Source organism: Protopterus annectens, chromosome 4.part1, assembly GCF_019279795.1.
Source record: "Protopterus annectens isolate FY-2018-M chromosome 4.part1, PAN1.0, whole genome shotgun sequence".
Taxonomy (NCBI): domain Eukaryota; kingdom Metazoa; phylum Chordata; order Ceratodontiformes; family Protopteridae; genus Protopterus; species Protopterus annectens.
In genome coordinates, this window is record NC_056734.1 from 369591921 (window position 1) to 369604210 (window position 12290).

Consider the following 12290-nt stretch of genomic DNA (forward strand, 5'->3'; position numbering starts at 1 on the left):
ACAAAGAGGAATACAAATCTATCCTTACTTGGACAACTGCGTCATACAAGTAGAGAACAAGGACAATCTACTACAGCATCTGACGTTTGTGCAAAGACTTTTAACATGCCTAGGGTACACAGTCGACAAAAAGAAATCAGAACTAGTACCCTCTCATAGTTTCATAGTATAGTACTAGGCTATCTGCCCTGGGGCATTTGTAAGCCTAGCCATAGTGATGTGGCTTTTGCCACCCCATGAAATGGTACAAAAATGTATAGAATAAATTTAGAATACTGTGCCTCTGTCTAGTAGTGACACAGTGAAGGTCCCCTTATATAATAGAATTAGTTTACTGAGCCCCTGTGTAGCAGTGACACAGATGTGACCCCTGGGGTAAACTTACGATCTCCCATCCACTCATCAAGATTTCTCTTGAAGAGAGTTAGTGAGGGGCTCTGCCTAATATGAACTGGGATCTTGTTCCAAAGCATGGGAAGCCTCTGGGTTATGAATCTATCCCTCCAGCATGTCCTATTCATACTTGTGCCAAGGTTTAAGTCTTTAGCTCTTGTGGTCCTGATGGATTTGGATTTTTTGAGGTAGAGCATGTCCATCATATCCTGATTGGACATGGCCTTGTACATCAGGCAGAGATCACCTCTGAGCAGGCGGTATGCTACTGAATAGAGCTGAAGTTTCTTTAGTCTGGCAGAATAAGACATATGTTGGATACCCTTGATCCTCTTGGTGAGGTACTTTTGTGGTCTCTCCAGCTGTTGCAAATGCCGGGTGAGGTACATACCAAATGGGGCATTGTACTTAATCATGGGTCTGATGAGGGAGGAATATAGGGGTACAATGACATCCTTGGATCTGGATGTGAATCCCTTCATGATGAGGTGTGCAAAGTAGAATGTTTTTCTAACCACTTTGGCAACGTGGGTGTCAAATGAGAGGTCGCTGTCGACTTGGGTCCCTAGGTCTCGGATTACTTTTTCCGTACTCAGTGGGTTGCTGTCTGTGATAATTTGTGGGTACTTTGTTTTTCCCAAAGGGGATGACTATACATTTTTTGGCATTTAGTTTAAGGCCGTGACTCCGGCACCGGTTGTCCGTTTCTGAGAGGCCTTTTTGTAGGATGTATGTCTCTGCTGGTGTATCGACTATGGCACCTAGTTTGCAGTCATCTGCGAACTTTGTCAGCCACAGCCCTCCCATGTTTGCTTTAACATCTGAGAAATAAATGCCGAACAAGAGGGGTCCCAGGACAGATCCCTGTGGGACACCACTTGTGACTGTCTTTGAGTCTGACATTGCTCCAGCGATTTTAACTTTAAGGGTTCTGTCCTTTAGCCAGTTTGCAACCCATCTAGTGACATAAGGGTTTACTTTTAAGCTGTTGAGCTTATCTATGATGCCTGAGTGGGGTGTTGTGTCGAAGGCCTTAGCCAAGTCCAGGTATGCCGTATGGACTGCTTTGCCCTCATCAATGGCTCTAGTGACTGTTTCGAAAGTCAGCCAGGTTTAAAAGGCAGGATCTGCCCTTTACAAAGCCGAACTGGGTGGGGTCAAGTGTCTGTAGGTCCCCTATGTCTCTGTGTATGAGTTCCATAATGATTCTTTCCATAGCTTTGCAGACCAGGCTGGTTAAGCTTATGGGGCGGTAGTTTCCAGGGTCTGTAGAGGCACCCCCCTTGTGGACTGGGACCACTGTTGCTGTACACCAGTGTTCAGGTACATATCCCGAAGTAAGGCTAAGGTTAAATAGCATTTTTATGTGTGGGTTTAGCTCCTCTTGGAGTTCACGTAACACAACCGGGATACCGTCAGGTCCCATTAATGCTGAGTTTTTGCTTTGTTTAGGCGGTTCTCACTTGGACATCTGAGATGACAGGGAGATTACATTCAGCTGGGATAAGTATTTCTTCTTTTGGGGGTGAGGGAGGGAGAAATTTGCACTGAACCTGTCAGCCAGAATGTTGGCAATATCTGTGGGTTCAGTGTATTTTTTGTTGTTGTGAACCAACTCTGAGCATATCTGAGGGTTTCCGCCCAGGTTTCTAACATAGCTGAAGAAGGCTTTGTGGTTATCTTTAGTGTCCTTAGCGATTTTTCTCTCAAAGTTGGTCTTGGATGTTTTTATGAGAGAATGTAGTTTTCTGCTAATGTTGATCAGAGATGTCTTCCCTTCATGGGATTTTTGCTCTGACGTGCAGTAGCTTCCTTCTTTTGTTATACAATTTGTTTATGGCTGAGGTCCACCAGACAGGACGCTTACCTTTGGTGGAGAGGGACTTGGATTTATTTGGGATTGCATGATCCATGCATTCTTGGAGATGTCCATAGAAAGCATTTGTGAAGGATTTGGCATTGTGGGATGTGGTATCCACTGGCACAGTGGGCTTAAAGGATACCATCTCAGTCTTAAGAAGAGTGAAGTCTGCTTTTGAGAAGTTTTTCACTGTGGTCTTTTGTGCTGGGGGTGGAGGTGGGATATGTATATCCAGGGTGATTAGTTTGTGGTCCGATCTCACTAGTGAGGGGTATACTTCCGGTGTGGAGCATTATGTCCCCATGTTTGTGATGATCAGATCTAGTATATTATCTCCCCTAGTGGGAGAGGTGACTAGTTGTTCCAGTGCATTTGAATTTATGAATTCCAGGAACCCTTGGGCTAGGGTATTAGGGCTAGAATAATGTACCCAGTCTATGTTTGGGTAGTTGAAGTCTCCCAGTATGATGGTATTTTGTGACTCATTCATATCCTCCAATGTCTTCAGGAAGGCTGAGTGGGGTTCTTGAGATTGGGAGGGTGGTCTGTAACATGCTACCAGTTGTATAGCAGTTTTGCCTATTGTTAGTTGCACCTGTATGGTCTCTGCTTCATGTGTTGCTAGTAACCTGGAGGTGTGGGTGTCCTTGATGAATATGGACATTCCCCCTCCCTTTGTGGTTCGGCCCGGGTTTTGGGACCGAAAAGCATGATACGAGGTATAGCCTGGTAACGCTGGGGTGCTCTCAGGAGCCTTGAACCAGGTTTCAGTTACTGCATAGACGTCTATGTTCTCCATGCTGAGGAGTGCATCAAGTGCATGCATCTTGAGATTTAGACTTCTGGCGTTGAGCAGCATTACCCTTAGTTTTTTTCCATTTTTGTTTTCTAAGGAGGTGGGTTTGTCTTTTGAGCCTTGCCTAAAACAGGCACTATGGGGTGGCAAGAGCCTTGGCCCATATCCGGAAGCCCAGTGGTGATAGGTGTAAGCCATCCCTTATGAAGCAGCGTGGCTTGTCCAACATGTCATCCCAGGCAGACAGACATTGGATCCCCTTAGAATGACACCAGTACTTGAGCCAATTATTAAAGCTGATCATTTTGTCTTTGTATTGTGGTATCATTCTTGGTGAGGGCAAGATGCTGCTCAGGTTCAGGGTCATACCAGCCTGGGCTACGTAATCTGAGAGCTCCTCAGTCTCCATGTAGTCCAGGGAGGTACCTCTCAGGTCATTCACACCAGCATGGACAATGATGGAGTCATATTTGTACTTGCTTTGGAGTGACTTGAGTGCGTGTGTTGTGGCGGATTCTAGCTCCCGATAGACAGCTCACAGTCACCCTCTCCTTGTTCAGCCTGGTCAGCGGGACATCAGTGTGTCTGACTATAGAGTCACCTATTACTAGTGTATCAGGCAAGGTGTTTGGCCTTAAGGGCTGTGATTGGTTGACACACTGATTTATTGAAGTACGTGTTGCATGTGTTTTGTTTTGAGGTGGTGGATTTTTGGATGTCTGCTTTGGGAGCCTCTGTTGTTTTGGTAAGTTTTTTATTAGAGCCTCCGAGTATGTCTTTGTGTTTTTATGTGTTTGGTTTGCAGTTGTGGTAGGTCTATGTGGGACTGGGATTGTTGTGTGTGTGGTTGCCATCTCCTCCTGTCTGGTCATGCCAGCCCTGAGTTGAGAGAGTTCAGCCTCCAGTTTGGCTATATAGTTGCATCTCTCACATGTATTTGTGTTTGTTGGGAGGAGGAGAGGGTTGTCTGTGTACATGAGACCATTGTAGCATTCTCAAGATACCCAGATTAACCAGCTGAACTGGAGAGGACGCCAGTAATCTACCACTCGACATGCTAGAACAGTATAAGGGAGTGCTGTACCTTTAAGGGAAGTGGATATTCACCGGGTGGTAAGTAGATGTAGTGCTTTACTTAGTACGCGAGTGCTTACTTAGTAGAGAAGTATTGAGAACAAGTGCTAGGCTTATAATATAGTGAGTAGTCTGATTATACTAAGAGTAGAGCTTCCTTAAGGGAAAATTTGAAGAGCAGACCTGGCGGAGCCAGAAGAGGTTTAACTGGCTGCATTACAAGAAAACGTGCAAGCGGATTTTAAACCGTGCACTACAAAAGAGCTATAAATGGTCCAAAACAACCAATTACTACAGCTTCTTGTGCTGAGGTCAATTCCTACAGGGACAGGTAGGCTGCTAAAGGCTCCCCACTCCCACTGGTGAGCAAAGAAACTTCCTTCTATCCAAGTAAGATAATGGACAACACAGGAACTACACCACAGCCCAGAATACAGCAATGCCTGTAAACTGGGCTAAACTAGTCGAGGAGAGGCGGGAAAACAAGGATTATTTTTTTGTTTTTTTGATAGAAACACACAGAAAATGCAGAAACAGTGATAAATCGGTTACACAGGCTAGCACACTTTAGTGGGCAGCCTCAACAGTTAAATTAAACAAACAAACAAACTTTCGATCAAATTTGACTAAAATGTAACTAAGTGCAGATTTTAAAATAATGCAGCAAACAGTTAAAAAACAGTTCAAGCTAGTTCAGGGTAAGCTACAGAAGCTATTCCAAGTGAAAAAAAAAAGCAAAAGATACTTAAATCCAGAAAGTAGTCGCTTTTCTGAGTTCCCTGCTGCTAGGACCAGTCTGCAGGACCACAAGGAGCTTGTCTGAGCAGTATAGCACCTATTCCTGGGTGCAAGCTTAAATACAACTGCCCAGATTGCTTATCTCACTCCAGACAAACAAAGACAACTGACTACCTATTTCAAGGAAATGGCAACAAAGGCCCAGTTACCTGCAAGGATAATTCTGCAGGCTTTGGGCTTCATGGCATCCTGCATCTTACTAATTCCATATGCAAGGCTGCATATGAGGAAAATTCAGTGGTACCTAAAAAGTGTCTGGACACAACATTGCCACAGTCTGGAAACAACGATTATTCTAATTACCTGCCTGCAACAGGAATTTCGATGGTGGTCAAAGGCTTGTCACCAGAACAAGGGACAGCAATTCTCACTACCCCCAGCCAGGCAGAGCCTAATGACGGATGCTTCAGATTATGCCTGGGAGGCACACATGGCAGGAAGAGGCATTCAGGGCCTGGTCCTCAAACCAAAAGCATCTACATATCAGTCAAATAGGGATGCTAGCTGTTCAAAATGCCCTGACAGCCTTCAAGGACCTACTTCATCCGGGACAACTACTGATAGACAGACAACACCACGGTCATGTGGTACATAAACAAGCAGGGGGGCACTCATTCTTATCCCCTTTGCAGACCAGCCATGGCTTTATGGGACACAGCATTGACTTACCAAGTTCATCTGCAGGCACAATTCCTGCCAGGAAAGGACAATACTCTGGCAGACGAACTAAGCAGAAACCTCATGGATCCCCATGAGTGGCACCTGGAGCCACAAGTCTTCAGCATAACAAAGAAATGGGGATGCCCAGACATAGATCTATTTGCCTCCCCTCAAAACAATCAACTAAAAAGATTCTGCATAAGGACTTATCACAGACAAGCTTGGAAAGTGGCCGCCTTATCTTTCAACTGGACCTATCAGTATATGCCTTTCCTCCACTGCCTCTCCTCCCCAAGGTACTCCTAAAGGTCAGGCAGGAGAAACCAAAAATGATTCTGATTGCCCCAGACTGGCCACGCCAGTACTGGTACCCTATCTTAAGGAACTTGTCCCAATGCCCAGCCTGGACCTTACCTCAAATACCTCATCTACTGTCCCAGCAAAACAATCCGATTCTGCACAGCCAACTTAGGACCCTAAACCCGGCAGCATGGTGGATAATGTAGCCATACAAAAACAACACCTCTCAGTAAAGCTGTCATGGATGTCATTTTAGAAGCCAGAAGGCCTAGTACTAGAAAATCCTATGCTGGGAAATGGAAAAGATTTTGCGCTTGGAACCAAGCTCAAGGAACAGATACAGCAGTTCCAAATATTCCTCAGATTTTACAGTACTTAACTGAGATGCTGGACAAAGGCGTATCTTTCTCATTAATTAAAATCCATGCCACTGCCATTTCGGCTCATTACAATACAGAGCCCACCATTCTTTTCTCATCCTTTATTAAGACAGTACCTCAGAGGGGCCAGAAACTTAAGGCCTCCAAGGAGAACGCCAATACCTGCATGGGACCTCAATTATGTCTTGGAAAAACTCACCTTACCTCCTTTTGAGCCAGCTGCTACAGCGGATATAAAGTTCTTATCTTGGAAAACAGCTCTGCTCCTAGCAATAACTTCTGTAAGATGAGCTTCAGAGCTACAGGGTCTCATGGCTGTGGGACCCTTTATCATTTTTTATCCAGACAGGGTCTCTCTGAGAACAAACCCTACATTTATGCCTTAGGTGGTATCCAGTGTAGCCCTTAACCAAACAATTCATTTTCCAACTTTTTATCCAAATCCACAGAACAAGGGGGAGAAAATTCAGCATTCTTTGGACGTACACAGACGTGTCTACCTGAGATGGTCGACAAGCCATTTGATCGACTTTCATTTGGTCGACAGGCAGATTTGCCCCCCTCCCCAATGTTGTGCGACCCTGGGGTTGATATATATATATATAGTTAGGGGGGGTGTGGGGGCACAGCCCCCCCCACATTGGGGGGTGTGGGGGTGAAGCCCCCCACATAAAACTGCTTGTCGACCAAATGAAAGTCTATCATCTGGCCTGTCGACCATGTGATAGGGATCCACACAGACAACTTAGATTCTACTTGGACAAAACTAAAGTTTTCAGAAAGACAGAACAATTACTAGTGGCATATGCCACAGCATCACAAGGAAAGGGTATCTCCAAGCAGACTATTTCAAAATGGGTAGGTCACTGCATTTGATTCTGCTACTCACATAATGGCAAACCAGTGCCTAAGGGCAGTAGGCCACATTCAACCAGAGCTGCAGCCACTTCTGCAGCCTTTCTCAGGGGAGTACCAACCGAAGATATTTTAGAGGCTGCTACTTGGAGTTCAGTGCATACCTTTACAAAACATTACAATCTGCCTCTTTACTCTAAATCCAGGGCAGGCTTTGCCACTGCAGTTCTGCAGGGCCTCATAGCCGCTCCTAATGCTGTTTAGCTCCAGCCCCCCAACCATAGTTTTGGGACTCAACCCAAATGTAATGACTGCAACAGTGAAACACGAAGAACATAGTACAGTTGTGTACACTTACCATAAATGTAGATGTTTGAGTGTATTCACTGTTGCAGTCCAGGTTACCCCCCTGCCATCCCCCTTATTTTTGCTGGAACTTATCTTTACTTCTCTAATCTATATAACCTGGGTGGTGTATTTGCTTATAGATGAAGATAAAGCTCATCTGGGTGCACGTATGTTTTATTTACATAATTTTTAGCCTACCCTTTTGGTGGCACCTGACATCTGGGTAAGAAAAACTAAATAAAATGGTGTTGGCTGCATCTTTTATACCCCTGACGTCAGGGAAGAGGCGACAGCAACCGATGCAGGACCCAAGATTTTGGAATTCAGGCCAACTGAGGGCAACCTTGTCAGCAGGATAACCCAAATGTAATGACTGGTGACAAATGTGGCCTTTCTCCTTTTTATACCTTTTCCAGGTAGTACAAATTTAATATATACTCCAGGTATGCTTATTTGCTTCCAGGACAGGTCCTCGTCAACTGTATTCCTCTGTACAATCATCTCCCGTTAGGTTTTGTTTAATAGTATTGCTTGGGAGACTGTTCTGTGAACCCTATTGAAAGGACATCTTGAAGGTAGGATACAAATGTGTCAGGTTTTCACTGTAGCCGTGCATCTTCATTATGCTCCTGTGATGACAAGAGAGGCTCTCTCTGCTCCACTTGTCTCTACTCCCTTTTTCATGTTTTACTGTGAGTTTTCTTACAGTAATATTGGTTGTGGATCACAAACAATTGCTCCATATGCTTTTATTATTATTTTGTTAAGAGTAGTGTAGTAATAACATTGGACAAAAACTGGGGAGTAAGAGAAGACCACCCAGATTTGGATGCCTGGATGCGGCAGGGGACAGGTTACAAGAAGTGGCTGTGTGTGGTACATGGAGTTGAGTTGAATATGAAATAACTGTTTTAATGGGAAGAGGTCAAGAAGACTTTTGGATTGCAGGCTAGTGACTTAATTTCCTATTTGTCATTGATATCAGAATATAGACAATGAGAAAGGGATAGGGGACTAAATGAAAGACCTGCATTGGCTGAGTTTTTAATTGATTCTAGAACAGAAGAAGCTGTTAAAAAATGGATAATTAGTAGGGCATATACAATATTGCATGTTAACTATAGTAATCTGTCAGAAGCGGTCAGGAAGAGAGATTAGATATGCAGTTCACAAAGAAATAATTGGAAGACATATGTATGGCTTTTTAATGTACAACATTCTACGTGGAAGCATTTGCATAATTATTTTTATACCCCAAGCAGACTTTTAAGAATGTTTCCTCAGGTAGATGGCAAATGGAGGGAAGAAAGGGTAACTGGGAACATATGTTTTAGGATTGTAATGAGTTGCAGACTTTAATAATTTCCTGCAGAGTCCTGTCAGGAATACTGGGTGAGCAAATGAGTGTAACTAAGGAAATGTTTCATCTGATGTTATTCTTCGTTCATTCCTTACTGATGGGTTATCGGTTCCATCCTCTGAACTGAGCTAGCCTCATACCAAGCTCGTGTCAGCCAAAAACTCTCGAGCCAAGATCCTACCTCAGATCTCGTTTGCCCCATTGCTGTACAGCCGTGTCAAGCCACTCTCTCTCAGCTAAGTGAACAGTTTTTTGAAGTTTCTCTATTTAGTGTTTAAAAAGTTTTCAATCAGTCTACTGTCTCTGTACTCCTATCCTATTGTAACTTTAAGACTCTCTCCCTATAGTTTTTTTTTTTATTATTACCCTTTTCTTACCTTTGAGGTAATTCTTCATTACCGTCATTGGGAATCCTTCTTTTCTCCCTTTCTTGCCCTTCTGGGTAGCTTTCTTAACGTGTTGGTACTGTCATTCCTCTCCCTTCATATTTATTTATTTATTTATTTTACATTTGTTGACCGGGCTAGTCCAGCTGGATCAGTGTCCATTTTCAGTGGAGGCCCGGGGAGAAAAGCTCCAATGATGAAAGCAAGATAATAAAAATAAACATATACAATTAGCTCAAAAGCAATGAGCAAAAATATGAAGATTTTAGTACAGGTAATACAAATCTAAAAAGAGAACAAATAAAACCAACTAAAGTAATAAGTAAGGGATTAACTACCTTCAATACATAATATGTAAGACATAAATATAAAAGAGGATTAAAATTTTTTTTTTTTTTTTTTTTACATATATGAGAATAGTAGTATCTAGAAAGACATTAAGTCATTTGTAGTCAGAGAGAATAGTATAGTGGTGAAGAATGAATTCTGATAGAAGAAAGATGAAAGCAGATTAGTCAGTGTTGGTACAAGAGCAGAGCCAGAATTTCTTCATATCTTTATGTCTGACAAGAAAAGCAGTGTTGGGTTCAAACGATGTACGGAATGTGGCCGTAAGTTACCGCTTTCTGATGGCCATGATTTATGTGTCTATTGTTTGAATGTCCCCCACCTTTCAGTGGACCCCCAGTGTGGGATTTGTAAAAATTTTTTGACCAGGACTCTCACTGAAAGGAAGAATAAATTAATTCTGAAAGGCCTCCTTAAAACTCCTTTCTGCAAAGCTAACTCTGGGTCAGAGGGCTCACCCCCTCTTGTTAAACCCCGTAAGAGGCATTTTTCTTCCTCCTCCTTGAGGTCGCTCACCATCTCCCTCTGGAGATCGCAAGGAGTCCACTCACAAAAAGGTAAACATTTTGAGCCCGGCACTGCCATCTGTGGTCCTTTTGACCCCAGCCTTGGCACCACCCCAGTTGATTCTTACTCCAGCTATGTCCTCTTTATCGCCATTGGCACCGGAGTTCCTGGTGCAGACACTTAAAGGCTGCGAAAAAACTGTCAGAGCTGTATCAGCACCGTCTCTACAGGTACAGTCTCCTTTGGCACCGTTGGTGCAGACTCCTTCTGCTCCATCTTTGCCAATACTGTCCTCTACAGTGCAGTCACCTTCGGCACCGACATGCTGTTCGGTGCAGTACTTTTCGACACAGTCATTACCGGTGCAGACATTTACCACACTGCCCTTTATTGTACAGACTCCCCCTCGACTCATATGGTGCTGCCTTTGTCGGTGCAGATAACCTCGACACCATTCTCCTCTGTGCAGACACCCTCTGTTTCAGGCTCTGCACCACACGAACTAGCAAGGACCAAGTATTCTCCTTCCTTGGATTTGTTTTTGGGAAGCCAATATAGCCCTTTTTTAGAAAGGCCAGAATCTTCTTGAGGTCTCTCTCAGGTCGACCAGGAGCCTCTCAGAACAGGATGTGTTGCGGCTTGTCGACCAGTTGCTTGTGGCCAGGGGTCTCTCTCATCTGTCTAAAGCTACATTCCCTCACCCAGGTGTCCGTATTTCTCCACAGACTCCAACGTACACTCCTCCTTCGACTTCCAGGGAAGCATCGAAGTCCCTTCATCTGACAGCAGCTTCCCTTCGACACCAATAGTGGAACTCACTTTGGAGCTGGAGTCATCCTTGTGGCCCTCTGTGCACTGGGCTCTTATCAGGCTAGTGGCTGTGCCATGGGGGTAGGCATTCTTTGTTCCATGCCATTTTTTTCTATGGTACTCTCCAGAAATCCTCCTCCCCTCACGCTCCACAGTCCTCTTGAGACTTGTGGTCTGGGGGTCGGCTTGTTGGAGTGGAGTGTGACCCCAGTTCCGAGGTTGTCATGTTAAGTTCTGGGCTCCCATCCCTCTTCGGGCGGTCCAGCCTTCCAGGCCATGGAGAGAGTGCTTGCCTTCGCTGGCAAACCCTCCCTGTCGGAGTCCTCACCCCCCCCCCCGTGCCGCAACTGTCGCAAGCCAATACCACTGGACACCTAGCACAAGGGCCTCAGGTTTCTCCCCCTCAGGAGATCCCCTCTTTGCAATCTTCCTCAGAGCTCCCCACTGAGAAAGTTCCTTGCAAGGCTTCATGCAAGATGAAGCACATGGACTCCACTGTGAAGTCTTTGACCGAAGATATGAACTCTGATGACAGGGAAGGGTTCCCACGGTCACCCTCTGATGGTGTCCTTTGGTGACATCCTCGAGATCCTAAAACAGAGGGGTGACTAAGTCCTCCAACCCTTCCTCAGAGGAATCTGTATTCCTGCACGCCCTTTGTGCCTGGCCCCCTACCTCCTGGGTTACCCCACCGGCCGATGAGCTTGTTCAGCTCATCGTGCGGCATGCATGGAAGGCTCTTGACACTTAGGAAGCTATATCTTGGAGGCCTGACAAGATTTTATCTTCCCCTGCTGAGCATCTTCCATTGATCAAAAGGTCTTCCAGTAGATGCCGTGGTGGTGGCGGCTGCAACCAAAAAAGACTTGGCAGAAGAGCGCCAGACTGTCCCTCCACCCAACAAGGAGTCTCGGGCGATACAGACTTGGGAGGCGTATGTTTGCTTCATTGACCTTCTCCATGAGATCCTTGAACTACTTGGCACACTTTACAAGGCTCCAGAGGGACTTTAACAACCAACTCTGTGAAACCTTGGCAGGAGCCGTTTCTGATGAGGAGGTGTGCGACAGTGTAGCTTCTCAGATAGCGACCCTAGAATCGATATCCAATTCTTCCATGCGCCTTATTTCACAAGCAACTGAAGGAGCAGCTAGAGCGGCAGGCGCAGGTATAGTCACAAGACGTCATGCTTGGATACACCTTTGCGGACTCCTTTAAGGCTTCCTTTATGAAAGCCTCCATCGATGCCACTTCATTGTTTGGCCCTAAGGTTAAATATACGCTGGCAATGTGCGAACAAGATGGCAAGACTCTGCTGTTGATGTCCGACACTCCACCCCTCAACGATTCTATTCCAGAAATCAGAGGAGTGGGAAGATGTGGCACAGAAAATCACAGGGCTCTTTCCGTGACG

The 12290-nt window shown here is 45.0% G+C and overlaps 1 protein-coding gene across 1 annotated transcript in view; it reads left to right on the plus strand.

The window, feature by feature from the left end:
- Nucleotides 1-12290, plus strand: part of ABCF3 (ATP binding cassette subfamily F member 3) — a 1867236-nt gene that overhangs the window by 190373 nt on the left and 1664573 nt on the right. The window lies entirely within an intron of this gene.